Genomic DNA, 16,879 nt, shown 5'->3' on the forward strand with positions numbered 1-16,879 from the left:
CTCTTCTGTCCACAGTGGCAAAATACACCATGTTGGAAAAGAATTAGCTCATAGTTTTTTCTTTAATGTGCATAAGGACCAGTATGTAAAATGTGACCAATTCAAACGTCATTAAGAACTATTTTCCCTATCTATAATGAAAGTAAAACTGTGTTCAGTAATCAGTGCATTTTTTCTGTGTGCCAAATGTAGACAAAGCCTGAGTTGTTCATTGTGAAATGTAGACACCAAAGAGCTTTTAAATGTGGTAAGCCTATGACCAACATTAATGCTTGTAGAACTGTCGGGAACAATGTAGATATTTATGTAGATATTTTCCAGTAATGACTTTAAGGGTTATTTGCTTTAGACTCTGTAAAACAAACATAATACACCCATCCAAATGTCAGATGTTCCTGTTAATAGAAAGAGTATCTTCCATGGAGGATGCTAGAGAGGAGCCAAGCTAGATGATAAGAAAGCTCCCACATGAGTTTAACTCACCAAAGAGTGTTGTCTTCAAAAGGTTGCCTGGTAGTTAGTTCAGACTGCATTTCAGAAGCATCAGTGAAGGCAGCAGACCAGTGTATCCATTGTATCAGTTAGGACAGTTCATGCAGGAGCTGTTTGGATTTCCAGTAACCCAGCAACCTAGGTAGAAAGTGACCATTCAGGGACCTGAACTGTTAGATGCAATAATCTGTCTCTAAAATGGATAATTCAGTGTAATCTGTGGTTACTGCATTTAGAATAGATACAGGAAGGCATATTTTTTAAGTTAATACAGTGCAGGTAGGCAGTGTTTGAATGGAGTGTCCTTCTGTTGGATTGACTGCTAAGATTCTATATGCTATTTAGTTTCCTGCTGATTAAACTATATTACAGTGTCATCTGCCACCTGGCCATTTTAGGCATGCAAAGCAATAGACCTGGGTGGACTGTGCCTTACAGAAAGGCTTGGCTTTTTCTGAGGTTTTATTGGAAGAGGAGCATGAGAAGAGTCACACCCTTAATCAACATGTCTGCATTGATACAGGGCTCTTCCTGACAGAGTTTTCCAGAAAGGCTTTGGAGAAATATACTCAGTAATCTCCTCCATCCACAGGCTGTGGTGAGGATGACTTTTTGCATTCCTAGTAGGAGAGCAGCCCCACTACAATCTCTCTTCATGCAGCCACTGCAGCCACTCTCTGTTGTTTATTCCATCTACTGCAGACAGTGCAACAAAATCTTGCAGTTAGAGAAGAATTGCAAAAAGTAAAGGGACTTTTCTGAAGACTTGAAAAGCCTATCATTAAAGCTCAAGTTATTTTTCTTTATTTTGTAGTTCCAAAATATCATTTTCTAAGCTGGCTCAGTCTTCTTTACTTTTTTTTTGCTAGGTCTGTTGCTTGATCTGACCTTTAAAAAAAATCTCTCTTGAGTGGCTGTGATTTTTATAGGGGAACCCATTCTTGTATAAGAACACAAACAGTGTAGGCATTCACTTTCTTGTATAATACTTCATTTTCTAAAAATAAGTATATTCTTCTAGTTGCTGTGGTTGGTAGTTGAAAGCTGTTAGAAAAACGTCTACATATTTAATTTGTGATGTGAAAGAACTGGAAGGAAAGCAATTAATAATGATAACAACTCTTAATGTAAACTTGTTTTCCAGTGGTGAGGCTTATGCTGGTTTCTTTGTCATGCACTGACTAGTCCCAGCATAAATCATATTTGTATTTAAGGTTCACATTTAAGCAGTTGCCAGAGTTGTCAGTGGATTTTCAACCAAACTCACTATTTTTAATATGTATTTTCCAGCTGATACTCGGAGGTTATGCCTGTGCAGATCTGTGTATGTGTAGTAGCTAGTCCTCCTAAAAGAATATATTACTGGAAATTCAAATAATTTTGAGAATAATTTCTGAGAGCTCAAAGGTGTAGCACAAATGGTAACACATTTGAATTACACACTAGTTCTTTATGGGAAGTGCTGATTGCACGTTGCAGAGTTGAACCAGCCAACATTTGTAATTCACAAATGTGCCATGTCTTATTTTTAATCTCACAGCATGATACACTACCACTGTGCATGCTGTACTGACTTGCTTTTATTTTACTGCTTACAATGTGTGAACTTGGAAGGGGACAGAAAGGGAAGTCCTTGGGCCTGCCTGGTGCATCTGCAGCAGCAGCCAGTTTCTTAACCAGATCATAGCTGCTGCCAGACTTTCTGGTTCTGATAAATGGTCGCTGTTCCTCTGGAACTGGACCCTGACTCTGAGTCCCAATGTTAGAGTAAAAAAATTACATTCTTTCAGTTGAGAAAACTTCAGATCATTTCCAAAGGTCCTTACACAGCCTGGTACAGGTGATTAAATGAGCCCTTGCAATCCTTCAAAATTGCACGCACAGATAAGTTTTGTCTCTTGTTTCTTCCCATGTTTGAGCCCGAGATAAACCAAGGCATGGTTTTGGTCAATAAAGCCTTCCTCTGGCCCCAAAGGATAGAGGTCATTAAACATGTCTCTGTTTCCCTTTACTTCATCAAGCCCAACTCTGCAGCAGATGACCAGATGGCCACAGGGCATGTTCTGTAGCTACAAGATAAATCTCATGGCAAGCCATTTCCTTCCATCAGTAACATTAGACACATGCATAAAAAATTTAAATTTATTTCCCAATTAAAAAAAAAAAATCCTGAAAACTCTGTTCATGAAAAACACTGCTTCATGTGCCAGATGGGAGAACGTGCTTCTCGTTTTTTTAGTGTAGGGTGGCCAAAAGTGGTTTGTGGTTCTAAAAAAGTTGTAGTGTTTGAGAAAGTACAAATCCAGTTGTATTGAATATAAAAGATCAGGATCGTCTTTTTATTCTGGACTTTGTAAGAAATGTGTAGCATTTGGACAATGCCTCCTGTCTGACCTGAGATGGTGATGGGTAGGAAGTAACAGGCACCCCTCCAAGGAGTTACAAAAAACACTGGCCTGTGCTGTTAAACCACTTAAAAAAAATACAAAAAAAAGGCAAGACAATGAATAGGATTAGAGAAATGTGGAAGTCTGTAGAACTGGTGGCAGTGGTTGACCGCTTATATCCACCAACGGATCTTGTTCGCAGGGGAAGTTGGAAGAAAGCTGGCTATTACTACAATTTTGTTTGCTCTAAAGGAAGAGGGCCCAACAGAAGGGAGCCTCAGATAGCAGTAGTGGGCATTTTGATGTATATTTTTAGTACAGCCAAGCTAGAACCGTAGCTTATGTTTAAACTCTCATTTGGGGTTCTTGGTTTGTTGCATTTTGTTTGGGGGGTGTTATCAGCACTTTCCATGCATTCTTCCTTTCCTTTCCATGGCTCTTCTAGCTGCTGTTCTGGAGCAGCGTGCTTTTGTTTAAAGGTACTTGTGAACTTCTTTAAAAATAGCTTTTAATTGACTGGAAACATACTGAGTTGGATCACTGCTTATCAGTGTGAAGCTGGGTCACTTTTCATGGCCTTTGTTTTCATGGCCTCATGCTTTTGTTTTCATTCATCAGTAAGACAAGAGATGCAATTGACATTGCTTTAAATGTTTCTTACCAGATCACAAAAGGTATACATTAGAGTTTGTGTCTGAGGTTTTTCCTGGGATCTTCTGCAACACTGCCCATGTATTTTGTACAGTGGGACATTTAGATAATGCGTCTTTCACCCTTATTGCCCGGAATTAAGTTCACAAAGCCAAGAAGTACCATTTAATTTCTAGCACGTTTTTGAGGGTGCATGTAAAAGATGTGACCTGTCCTGTGTCACTGTGGGTAAGCCAGAAAATGGTTTGGAAATGCTTCCAGTGTTGCCAACCATTTTACTTCTTAGGAGCAGGGGAGGGAAAAGGAAATAAAAAGTGTAATCTGGCCATATTTAAAATGTTGGCATGTTTGTCCTACACATGATGTTAGAAACTACATTGTCCCAGAAGAACCAAGAATGCCTTTAGAGGTTGGTATTTATGGCCATTTTGTTGCCCTTTATCACAGTCACAGCATATGAGCTGGGAATCTAAGTGAGTAGTCAGCTGAATATACACATGGCTAGGTTATCTCATTTCTAGCTGCCTTCTTTGTTTATCAAGCACTTATGTAACGTTCAGAATTATATTAAGGCAGGGCCAAGCTTTGTATTCACATGCTGTTACCCTGCTGCTGATAGGGGAGATGAGCAGAGCAGGGTGTGAGGTGGTTAAAGGCATGGCTGCCCCTGCTCTCTCTCCTCTCCTAAGCTTAAGATCTCACTTTCTAGCAATTGCAGTGCAAGGCTGTGGAACTTCATGCTTCGCACTTCCTTCAGCAGCATAGAGGCACAGAGCTGAGGCTGCAGAGGCAACAAGTGTCAGACTGTAACCATTAATTTGAATGCTATCAAACTGCTTTGGGGTTGGAGATAGACCAGAGATTTTCAATACATGTTCATAATTAAGGATGTAAACAGAATTTCATCTCTAAATGCTCCAGATTTAAAAAAAAAAAAAAAAAAAAAAAAAAAAAAAAAAAAAAAAAACACACACACAACAACAACAACAAAAACCAGCTTTTAAAGCTCTGGTTTGAACTCCAAGAATTCAGTGGTTAGGGTGGAAAGGAAAATGACACTCCTGCAGACATTAAATCATTCCGTTTCCTCTCCATCACACACAGTTGCACACAAAAACTCTGCTGCAGAGCGCTGTTTTTCATTCTTCTCATAGACCATTCCCTTCGTCTGAACACATATGCATGTAACAAGTTTTGTTTGTCCTTTCCTCCCCCGGCCACGGCAGGATGTGAAAAGAAGGGTTTGCCCCAAAAGAGTTACTGATGTTAATAATTGCCTGTTCAATTAAAGGCCTTTTTAACGGTAACACAGCACAGTATTTTTTGCATAAATAGGTTGGTATAGACTGTGACCATTACTTAGTCATGAAACTCACAAGCAGCTAACTGTAGCCAGCCTAAACTGGTTTCAGGATTCTGTTGGAATTTTTTGGTCAATAATTCATAACCTCTCTTGAGACTTATGAAAATTCCTTTTTAGCCGTGGTAGTTGCTAAGTAATGTCCCTACTTGGATAACAGTTTGGACACCAATCCTTAAATTGATAGTTTGCATACAGACTGCTAAATTTATGCAGGGAGCCTTTCTGGACAAAGCCAGATAGTTTATTTGCTGGTTTTTACAAGAGAAAGCTTTGAAATCTTTTTCTGCCTTGACTGCTGATAGCCATCTGGATTTTCCTTAACCTAAAGTTCGTATCTAAAATAAAATCTGAATCCCAATTTCCTTACGGCTTTCATTACTCACTCTAAAAACTTTTAAAACAGGCCTTCCTTTTCAGTGTTGGAATTTTTATTCATTACTTCAGTGCTTCAAATTTAAACCATTAAAAAACAGTGCATTAATACAGATACCAGACTTTTGCCATCACTGTTTCTAATTCAGTTTTCCCTTGAAACTAACTCCAGCTCAGCTGGTGACACTCCTAGATGTAGTGCTATGAATGAACATCTGAAAAATTTTGCTTTAGAACATGAAAACCCATTCTTTAGTAGAAAGAGATGTAACCACTTGCTTGAACTTACTTTGATTTTGAGTTTTACCATAAACTTGGATTTTTTTCAGAGAAAGCTTTATGTCAGATTTATGTTGATGCAAAATGTTTCACACAGAGTTGAGTTCTATGGCAAAGTTTGTAAAATCAACATTTCTTAAAGGGCATATTTACATGATGACTTTCACGGCACAGTGAAGTAGTTTGTATAGAACATGTGAAAGCTGTTAGAACAAACAGGAGGTTTGTAATCTTATTGTCATTTGTAAACTAATTATGAAAATCCTTACTGCACTTTCCCCAAACAAGTGGGCACTAGTAACATTTATAAATTTCTGCTGTGAATTCTAGGCATTTTTACATAGCATACTCGAACTGTCTGACATTTTCAGTTAAATTACCATTAAAGCACCTTAAAAACAAACTGAGTATATTAAGCATTTTTGTCTTACCCCTTACCCATCATTAAGTGCAGGGTAAAATTTTAAATTTTCCACTGATGCATTTCAGGAGGCCAAGTGAGATGAACAGCACAAGCTGTAGAATCGTACGTCGCTCACCCACTAACAGGGGCCTTTTTTTCTGTGAGTTTCCATAAATTAGATGTGGAGCCAAAGCAAGCAGAAGCTATTTTTAGTGCAGCAGCAGCAGCAGCACTGCAGAACAGAAGCTGGCGGAGCGTCACGTGTGTCAGGCTGAATCAAAGGGAGTATCCCAGCAATGTACTGTCAACAAAACAAGGGCGCTGTCAAAAAACAAGCTGCAGGTACTGAAAGAACCCAAATCAAAGCCTCACACGAGAGGCAAATGCACCAGCTCTGTTTCTTAGGAGACGTTCCTATTTTGCAAACATGGGAGCCTAATAAGAATTCCATGTTTCCTGGTGCCCCATTGTCTCACTCAATGCAGTCTTTACCATTAGGCATTTTATCTAGAAATCTTCTCTTTTATATAGTAATTTTCTATCTTTTATTAAGAGTGAAGTCGTTGTCTGAAGACACATGAGTGTAGCAGAAGCACATGCAGCTGTCTGCAGAGCCACTGCACAGGGGATGTCCTTGCTGTGAAAGCACGGCTTTACAGCATGAGAGATGTTGTTTTTCAGCAAGCAGAAGAGCAGTGTGAGCAAATACTTCACTCTTACACATGAATTTGAATGATATATTCTTCTATGAGGTTTCCCATTCATAATTGGTATTTTTATTTTGTGGGATTTTTGCATGAAATGCAGCTGTCCTCAGAAATTATACATTAACCTGAGTAAATATTCAGTGACCTTTCAAAGATTAACTTTTACTTAGTTTACTTTGGTTTCCATGTGTCTGCATGCTATCAGAGGCACAAATAGAAACTAGGTAGTTTCAAGACTGTCTTGTGTGTTACTCAGAATTACTTGCCAAGGCCATGCCATGAAAGCTTATGGTAAGTCTGCAGCATGATCCTATTATTACTCAAGCTGCTGAGACACAACCTTTAAAAAAGTGTTGAAATTTTTCATTTCAGTTGATAATTAAAAAAACCAAACCAACAAAAACGGGCTGCCTCCCTTCTTCCTGAAAACCACCTGTTCAGGTGATGCATCCTTTGTTGATCCTGCAGGTGCATGTATTTTAATGAACTTCAGGGCTTGAATTAGTTGGGGTTTCTCTTTCAGGAGCCTGGGAAAATGGGAAAGTGATTGTTGCTCTTACAGTAAATGCAAATAGCTGTGGAAAAGGACTTAGGGAAAAAGTTGTCAGCCTAAGCTGAATTATATGATTTCCCTACAATAGTAGCCCATGCAAAACAGGGTTAGATGAGATTAATGTACAATGGGCACACCGAGACAAATGCAAATATCAAAGCCAGTTGTGTCACCAATGGCACAAAAGAACTCTTGAGTGCAACAAGTCCCTCTTGTTACCTCCTTGCTGCTCCTGACTGGGTTTTTTCTCTGGGCTGGGGGAAGAGTCACTCAAGCTGGCATCTGGGTTTGGAAGGAACAGTGATATGGGTTCCTAGGCACATCAGGCATGGCATGAGTCTTGTAAAGGTGCTGTGAGTCTTCTTGGAATTTAATAGACTTTGATGTCAAAGAGGAACTGTAGCCCCGTCTTACCCAGTGGCTGTACATTTTTGTTTATTTTTTATTTTAGGCAAGTTGCAGCCAGGAAAAAAGAAATCAACATAGAATGTAATGTTGAGACTAGGAAAAGCTAGGAAACAAAGAGTAGAAACAGGAAATTCTTAAAGAATGTTTCATGCACTCTAAATTCATTCAATAATGATAAAGTCTTTTTTCATGGAACGTTTTGGGTAACTTAACACTTGGAGCCAAGTGTTTGTAAACTATTCGTTCAGATGTTAATATTTCTTTTTTTGTTTTAAGGAAAGTATTTTGACCTTTTGGGGCCAGGTTTTCAAGTGCCCATAGCCAAACCAAGGGAGCACCCAGCTGAACTCAGAATTCAGAGCTGCTGCGTGAATTGAGAATCTGAGTGTACCATACTGCATTACTGTAAGCTACAATAACAAGATATGGCCATGAATATCTCTGAATAAACCCTTGAACTTACTTCTTGTCAGTTCCTTTGCACAGATACACTGCCTCCTTATTCCACTACCCATCTTTTCCTATTTAAAATGCAAGCTGCAACACGTTCTCATGCCTGGTTTTGCTAGAATGACTCCTACCATTGTAACTTCAAAACACAAATAAGCTGAAAACATTTTGATTTGAAGTAACTGTAAATCACAGGAAAGTAGTTGGTTGTCAGCTGGAATTTTTGTGGTGTGTTTAGGTCTCAGAGAAACAGAATTTGGAAAGCAGGAGCTAATTGTGATCTGGCCACAAATGCTAGCACACGATGTTGTGCTTTCTGTACCAAATAACTTTCTGTTTATTCCCAGCAGAACTGCCACACCGAAACAGAAGTCAGTAATCACGTCCGTGTTTGTGGCCAAACTAAGTAGCCTTGCAGTGCTGACACCGCTTAGGAGGGCTGGGAGTTGTGTGCATTGCAACCACTGCATTTCCTGTCCCAGCCCTGGGAGGAAACCAAGGAAGGCAGCAAGGGTGGGGAATCTCCTGCTTGCTGGGTGCCGTGCCAGCCTTTCAGACACACACCTCAGTGTTATCAGGAGTAAGCAAAATAAATAAATTGGTGTGCCTGAGAGGCTGTACGTCACATCCAGCCCACAAATTATAGCTTCTACAGCTCAGCTCGCCACTAAAACATCCATAAAGCAGATTTTACTGAATGAAGCATAGAGCAGAGATGGCACACTTAGGAAGTAATTGCACTGAGCTCTTAGTGATGCAAAAAAAATTGCAAGTTGGAGCAATAGTTGCTGTGAATCTGCTAGCTACAGGGGAACTTAGAACAGATGCTACTTTACTCAGATACTAGGATACAATCTTTCAGTGGGTCAGTTATGACATGTATGTAAACAAAAAGTCTATTAAAAGCCATCATATTAACATACGGCAATATAATTGTAAAGGAAGAAGATTTCTTGAAATTTATGCTGCGTTAACATATGACTGCTTAAATTAACTTTGGCAGATAGAACTGTTTTAATTAGGTAGTGAATTAAATACAACTAGATCAAAGCTGGCATTATTATATTTAGTTGCAAAACCTTTGCAAGGACATAACGTTTGTAAACTGCATGTAATAGCTGTGATTTTCTTGTTCCACGGTCTCTGGTGAAGAAGCTGCTATACGTGAGCCTTAACTTTCCACCGATTTACGTATTTCCGAAGTTTTTTTCTGTATTTCTTCTCTTGCCAGCTCCTTTTCAGGCTCTTTGAGTCTTTTGACACGGGCTACAGGTGCAACTCGTGTGGACACACCCAGCCTGCCATTAACCCAACCAGTCTGGGCACCTGTGCAGAAAAAAGAAGTTTAAATACAGCCAGCTTTCTAAAATACAAGGCTTAAGCCTAAAAGCCTTACCGTAGCAGATATACTGCTATCCATAATTGAGCTAGCTAATTTAAATTTCAGTAGATGTCTGCAGTGATTCTCAGTATGCCTGTGGATCACCATGAAGATAATGTCTGAGGTATAATTTTCTCCGATACATAGTTACATACCTATCCTGTGGGTGTCTTTGGGGTTTTTTTCTGTAATGTAAGTTTCATAAGCTCTAGTTCAGCATTTCCTCTTCCTTATCCAAATGGTCTTTTCTTTGATATTTTTCTCTTTTTCTTTCTCCATTTCCACATCCTGCTCCATTGTTCTCAACTCTTGTAATTTGAAATGATGATACTGGATTTTAATCCCTCCAGTATCTGAAACATGAGTAGACACTTGTTCCATAAGCTAAACACAAGGCAGAAAAAAAGTCTGCCCTTTTAAGATTAAACATCAAAAAAACCCTTGTTATAAATACCCAACAGAAGCCAGAAATATCCTCATTTTGTATAAAATAATTGAGTAATGCATACAGGTGTTTTTCTGCTGTTATGGATTGTCTTTTGTTTGTTTCAGCCTCTGCATTTTCTTAGCAATATGCAGTTATTTCAGTAACTTTAATTAGTATCAGCTGGATTGCTTTTAATTGTTACATTCCTCATTATGTACCATATATAGGAAGATCTACCTACTGCATATGCAACATGCAGAAATGGAGCTGAGGAGGTGATATTTTCTGAGTTGTCATCATTGGTACAAAGCATTGTCATGCTTGTGTCCTACAGCAGAACTGCCCTTGCTGACGGGAGACCTCCTCCTAGAGGTTAGGTTTGCCCCCCTGGTCTTAACCTTTAAATGACACTTGAATTAACATTGGAGGTTGTATCAAGCAGCTACCTATCATTAATGGATTTAACCACTTTAGTGAAAAGTATGTGTATTTTGTGTTATTTATAGTGGTGATTGTCTGAGTGCTGAGTTGATGCTGATGATCAGTGTTATGTGGTAATGCTTGGCACTGCCAGTTCACATCCCTCTTCTCAGAGGTGCTTTTTATGCTCACTTTCTACGGGTTGCTAGGCTGAGATTTGGTCCTTTTTGCACAAATTCAGCAAGTGGAATTTTATGTCACAAAGGTGACACAAACAGGTGGGGGAAAAACCCCCAGCACTCTCTCCTCGGTGTACATCCAGCAGATAGTACTTCTCTCATCTAGTACTTGGCAGGAGGTTTTTTCAGTTCTTGAATCTAACTGAATATCCTTCTCAGCTTAAGGTCTCTGAAGAGGATCTTGAATAAATTGTACCCTGAAATACACACCTCTCTCAGTTGTTTTTTGCAAGATGACAGAAAGTTGTTGAGTTACAAAATTAAGACCCTGTAAGCAAGCAGAGGAATCCTGGGCATCAGTAGAGAAAGAGTGATATGATCAAGCAGCTTTCTTCACTGCTGGAATTTTTCTTTGGATAATGAGTGCAGGTTGCAAGGCGGAAGTAGTGTATTTGGATTCTAACAAGTTCTGTAGCAGTGACAGAAAATAGCTAGTGGTGAGAGATGAGGGCCTTTTTTGAAAGAATTGTGAGAGAAGGCATGAACTTGGAACAATAGCATTTTAGAATAAGACTGTATAATGTAACTTTGAACTATTTATAACACGCACAGAGATAGTGCAGGTACTTGTGTTTAGTGTAATTATGCTTATGCAATCAGCTTTTTTAGGAAGATAACCATTTGACTAGTTTATTTTTGGAAATGTACTCCAGGGTGCTAAGATGTGTATCTATATATCTATCTTTATATAATTTTCAGCTTCAGTTCTAAATCTGTTTTCTGTATCTGTCAGGAAATATCCTTCTACCTATAAACTGTATGAGGCTGATTAATGACTGATGGCAGACAAACCTACAAATATCAAGCTTTTGGCATCATAAGTGAAAACGCCTTGGTTTGTAAGAGGGGGAAGGGAAGAAATTAATTTCCTGTTTAATTTCTACAAGAAAAAACCCACAGTCTGACCAGATGGAATTTCTTTTGTACTATAAATAAGCAAAGCTTTCCTTCTTTCACGGTTTCAATTTTGATATATTTCTATCTAAACTGCTCCTTCCACAATTTTTCTTTGTCCTGCTGTGTTCAGGGATGATCCTTCAGATGCTCAGTAGATGATGTAAATAATAGAACAAAGCTCTTCAACACTGATAAAAATGTATATCAGTATATATCCGTAAAACTCGAAGTATGCTGTGTGGCTAGCTGGGACAGCAGTCCTGATAACCTGAATGTGTGTTCTGGGGATAGCTAGAATAAAAGACATATTTTCTAGATTTGGTGCTCATCTAGGTAAGTGGGTTTATTAACAGTTACAGAAAATATGGACTGCCTAGAAATGGTTGGTTGTGGGTTTATGGGAAATGTGTTTTTTTCCCTCAAAACACTTCATATGTATTTCATGTCACGTCACAATTCACTTTCTCAGTTGGGTGTAGTTTGGCAGTATTGTTTTGATTTATTAACATTAAAACACTGTTTTCTCATTATATCTTTCATTCCATTCCTTTTCTTAACAGTTGTAGGTCATGTCTAACATTAAAACATTGGTCATTTTAGTAGTAATTATGATGCCACAGTGCACTGGCTCTTTTGTAGAACTCTTACTTTGAATCCCTCATGGCACTGAATTTTCAGTGTTATGCTTGGCCATGTCTTCGACTATTGGTGTCTATATGGTATCTATATGAAATTTTAATTGTAGTCAGCTTATTACCAGACTTCTGGAGATAATTAGTATAGCTGTGTTTGAAGCAGTGAATACAAAAAAAGTCTAGTTGGGTCACCAATGCTGTGCTCTTGTATTCTACTTCCAGCACCTCTCTCTCCTGTCAAGTTTGATGGTGAAGACCATAGTCATTCAGATTCTCAAAGCAAACAAATTTAACTTAAAAACACTTTATAAAAGGATAGAGACAGGGTAGGGCTGTAAAGAGCTGAGCTTCTATAGCTTAGTTCACTTTTCTGGTCTTTCTTTTTTTCTTCTGAGGTAATTAAGCCAGGCATGATGTTGTGCTCCTTGCCAGAACAGAAAACATTTTAAGGTGAACTGCTGAAGACAATCAATTACACTGGAAAGCAAACCCTGCATGCATAATTAGCAAAACCTCCTTAGCACTTGCAAGGCTGTTCTTCTCAAAAGGCAAGTTGGCGTTAGTGATGGCAAATCATGGGTTTTTCCTAGTTTTCCTTGTTTAGACAGATCATTGTGCAGTTCTTGCTTTATAAAGCAGTGAATGTCCTGAGGCCCCAGAACAACATCATTGTCCTGGTGTGGCAAATGATAATGCCTGTGGCAGGCACCTCCTGGAAAGTGACCTAGGCTGTGTCTTTGTTGCAGTGTCTCCATAGGATCATCCATCTCATAATGAGAAGTATTTAAAATGCAATATGCCATACTACGAGGTAAAGCTGGAGCCTGGCTTGATCCTGGTGGCTTGTTGGAGATTGCAGAGGAGCCTGTCAGTGCTGGAGGTGGGATGTGCACTGATGGTTCCCTTGGGCCACGTGTGACAAAACCACTGTTAGGTAGGGTGTTTTTATTGTATTCATTACATCCTGGGCTACGCACTGGAAGATACAAGAGAGGGCTAACAGTCTATATCTAAAGCTGCTGGATTTTTGAAAAATTACAGGTTACTCTTAATAGCAAGATAATTACACTTGTGGAGAATGACATAGTTGTGATCATTCCCCAGAATAAAAAGCCACCTCTGTACTTTTTAAGTACAGAGACATGCTGTGTGATGTCACAGTGTTGGGCAGTAGTTCTACATGTGGGGTTTGAAGTTGTGCTGCAGTGAGCGGAGAGTGGGGTCTTCATTTGCTTTGAGGTGAGAAACCTTCATTCAGGCTCCAGACATCCAGAATTTTGCTTGGTCTTTCAAGCATAAGAGCTGTCACATTGAATTCCAAGGTCTTGTTGCATTCAGTAAGATTACTTACATCCTTAAAACTATGCTTAGGAGTGAGTCTTGGTAGAATCAAAGTTTTTCTTGCACGGAACTTCTTAGTCCTTCTGTATATTTGTAATATTTAATAATTCTGACACAAGGAAAAAAGTGCAAGGAAGCTCAAGACTGCCATGTAGTCAGAATATTTTGCCATTTGTTTGTGTTTTTCTCTACTTTTGTTCTACAGTTATTAAAATTTCCTCTTACTTGTAGCTTCTGTGAGAAAACAGCTCACCTTGAAGATGATGTCAGTTTAGAGGGAAGGGTCAGCAGATTTTCAGTGCACTTTCATTATGCTCCAGAATAATTTTGGTCATCATTTCTCTCCTGCTGGCATGGGCTGTCCATGTCTTTTTTAAAGAAGCAGAGGTGGCCCAGGACATCCACAAAGGGTGGTGATGGAGCCCATCATACAATTTCTCAGTGCTGAGATGGGTAGAAACACAAGCACAAGGCGTTAAAAAAGGTTGGAAACATCCCCATTTTCTCACTTCTCTGATTTGGCTTTTGTCCACATGATGTTTTGACACCAAATCTGCTCAGAAGTGCATTGCAGTGCTTGAGCTGAATTTAGGTCAGAGCAGCCCCAAATCCAACACGTAACCAGTAAATGAAGATATGTCCTAAAGATGTGTGGTTGTTTATAAGTTACATTTCTTGATTTGTTGTAGAGTTTTCAAGGTATTAGAAATACTTCTAAAATTACTGAAATTTAAGAACCATAGTCAAAACCAGTTCCTCTAAATATGAGTATTATTATTTTTTACTTTTTGAATGAGTTGCATTGAGACATTCTCAAATAAATGTCTTGTAAAGTGGATGAAGCATCAGTGAGGCAACAAATGGCTTTTGCTTTCAAAATATCACAGGTATGTTGTAAACCTGTACTTTCTGGATTTAAAATTTTTGTCGACGCCCCCCCAAACAAAGTAATGCCCCACAAAGCAAAGTTACTATTTTTCTGAAGGAAGTGTAAACTGCTTCGACATCTAATGCACGATACCCCATTGCAGTACAGACATTTCTTAAGAGCAGATCAGTATTTGTATTGCTGGTGTTAAGACTGGATTATGTGTAATCTAATTAAGGAGGTTACTAACAATTTGAAGGGATTATAAGATTAGCAATTATCTGTGTGCTTATTTGATTAAAATAAATGCCTGCAGATTTGGCTGCCATACCTGTGCTCTGGTATTTAGGATCAGAAACCACGTTTCATTGGAAGTAGAAGAAACAAACAACATCAAAATTTTGTGGCTTGATTCTGTTTCTGTTATGATTCCAATACAATGTCTAGTCCCTAATTAATTTTCCCTGAATTGCAGTGCACTTTATTATTAAAAGCCCTTTTGAAGAAAGGTTTTTTCAGGGGAGGGAAAACCATTTCTAAAAATAATAAACAGTTAATTTAAAAATTCAATTTTTAGGTACTGGGCAAAGACAGTAATTCAATAGGATATTCCTTCCCACAGGGTTGAGGCTTCATCTGTAACTTTGCAGTTTAGGTCTGGTATCACTTAGTGAAGCTTCCCAGATTTCTTGTTTGAAAAATGTCCAAGTCTGTGTGATTGAGAGTTTCATCTCATTGCGGAGCCGAGATCCCAGGGGGTAAAGGTCCTTCTTCTTCTTCTTCACGCTCCACTTTGGATCCTTCTTCCTCCACCTCCTGAGGGCACCCAACTCTCCTGAGCAATAGTCTGAAGAATTTTTTTTATTAGAAGTTTGGTTGAATTCAGACTTTCTGTGAAGGAAGTTCAGATCCATAGAGGTCATCACAAGAGTAGTTCTTGCCCTCAGGACAGGTGGTGGGCACGCTCCTTCTCAGAGCATATCCCAGCATCTGAGCCACAATGTCATACACACAGTTTGATGAGGAAAAGAGAACCTGTTAGGGACAGCAACCTGTTGTTTTAAGAATCCTTGTGTTTCAAGTGAGAAAGGAAAAGCAAAAGTACAAAAAGGCATCTAGTTTTTTCCTGAAAATACAAAACACGCACCTGACCGCAGGGTGACCTGCCTATATATAAAGACAGCTATAAATCATTGCACAAACATGAGTGAGTGATGGTTCTGTATTTAGAGAACAAATGATTCCTGGTTTTCATTTCCACAGGATACATTCAAGCTGGGAATGGTATTTTTAATCTCCTCTTCAAAAGAAAAAAAAAGAGAAAAAAGACAGCATTTTGAGATCTGAACTGACAAGTGGCTTTGGGTTTCTGACATTTATGCCTTATTTGTATATTCTTTTTCAACCTTCTCCAGCTGCTACTGCCTAAATCTTCCATGTTTTTTCCACTAACTGTATGGGTGGAGAAGACAAATTAGGAAGTTCAGCTTCCTTCTCAGTACCTGTTGTTAGGAGTTTCAAAAGTAGTCCAGGATTCAAAAGTGGCTTCAGTGGATTTTTTTCAGTAAGGTGGCTTTTATCAAATTTCTGCCCTTCCTTTCAGATGCAAACGTGGTACAAAGCAATAGCTGCTAGCAAGTGACAGGGTGACTTTTCAGCTGTAAAGGCCAAAGTTGTTCTCACAGTAGCACCATCATGCCCTCAGGGGTGGTGATGTTGGCCACAGTCCTGCAAGGAGCTGCAGCTGCCAGGCTCCCAGGTGGCTCCCTGCAGATCCTCAGGCTGGCTGGGCCATGCTGCTGTATTGCAGCACCAGCACAGCGTGTCCAGTGCTGCTCAGCCCCCTCCTTCCTGAGCTCTCCCACCTGGGGTCATAGATGGTGGCAGCCAACATCTCAGTGTGGAGGACACGCAGGTAGCAGCAAGGACTGCCCATAGTGCCAAATTCTCTATTAGCCACAAGCCAAGATCTCTTTGCTCCAGCTTTTTGTAAACCAGACCCAAGAAATGACAACCACCTGTTGGGTACAGGGTAGAGAGATTAAAAACAGAACTGTAATCTAATCTTTAAAGTAACTTGGAGCAGAACATAATCAGGTTGTTGCATAATTATTTTCCTCATTCCTCAAATTCAACTCACTGTATGTCGTTTTAATAGTGCAAATGCACTGTGCACTGTAAAAGTCAAGGAAAATTGATGAGAATGTAAAGAAATTTACAGGGAGTGCAGCATTAGGAATGCTTTTCACAAAATGCTCTATTAATAGTAAACAGTTGTTAATGTGACTTCCACTCAAATGTACATTTAGTAGGGTTGTAGGGCTAGTTCTTAATGCTAAGTTTTATCACCCCTGTTTAAATAGCTTATAGCTGTTAAACGGAATTAGGCCAATTATTAGCAAGTAGGACATTGTCACTGCATTCTTCTCCTTCCATTTTTGTAGTAACAATTCATCTTCTTGCTTTAGCTCCATGCCTTCCTCCAGCTACCCAAGGAATCTCTCAGCCAAGCTGTAGGTGGTGTGACCAGTTGCTTGAATGCATTCAGTGGTTAAATATATCCTGTTCTAAAATGGGCAGGATAATGGTGATTTAATAAAAACATT

General features: G+C 39.2%; 1 protein-coding gene across 4 annotated transcripts in view; it reads left to right on the forward strand.

The window, feature by feature from the left end:
* The window catches only part of GNAL (G protein subunit alpha L), a 181,996-nt gene that overhangs the window by 138,726 nt on the left and 26,391 nt on the right, over positions 1-16,879 (forward strand). The window contains exon 1 of one of the 4 annotated variants that reach the window (XM_066183617.1): positions 9,432-9,570. The exons of the other annotated variants lie outside the window; for them this stretch is intronic. The gene's annotated coding sequence lies outside the window, so the exon portion shown is untranslated. Of the gene's footprint in view, positions 1-9,431; positions 9,571-16,879 lie in introns of those variants that run through there. 4 annotated transcript variants of the gene reach the window in all.

The sequence above is a fragment of the Chamaea fasciata genome, unplaced genomic scaffold, assembly GCF_029207755.1.
Source record: "Chamaea fasciata isolate MVZ Bird 193981 ecotype frontalis unplaced genomic scaffold, bChaFas1.0.hap1 SCAF_1, whole genome shotgun sequence".
Classification (NCBI taxonomy): domain Eukaryota; kingdom Metazoa; phylum Chordata; class Aves; order Passeriformes; family Sylviidae; genus Chamaea; species Chamaea fasciata.